This window comes from Morone saxatilis, unplaced genomic scaffold, assembly GCF_004916995.1.
Source record: "Morone saxatilis isolate NCDOM2014 unplaced genomic scaffold, NCSU_SB_2.0 Contig7, whole genome shotgun sequence".
Classification (NCBI taxonomy): Eukaryota; Metazoa; Chordata; class Actinopteri; family Moronidae; genus Morone; species Morone saxatilis.
This window is the reverse complement of record NW_023340246.1, coordinates 13,050-13,253: the sequence shown is the minus strand read 5'-3', so window position 1 is coordinate 13,253 and position 204 is coordinate 13,050.

The window sequence follows — 204 nt, the reverse complement described above, 5'->3', positions numbered from 1 at the left end:
CTATGGGTGACTATAGTAATAATAGTAACTGTAGTTATAGTAATAATAATAATAATAATAATAATAATAATAACAACAATAATATCAGTAATATTAGCAATGGTAGTCAAGCAGGACCATGGCAGGAGGCACCACCAGGATCCATGAGAACCTGTGAGATGAGAAAGCACAAGAACTCCAGGAAAGAAGTGAAGTTAGTAACAT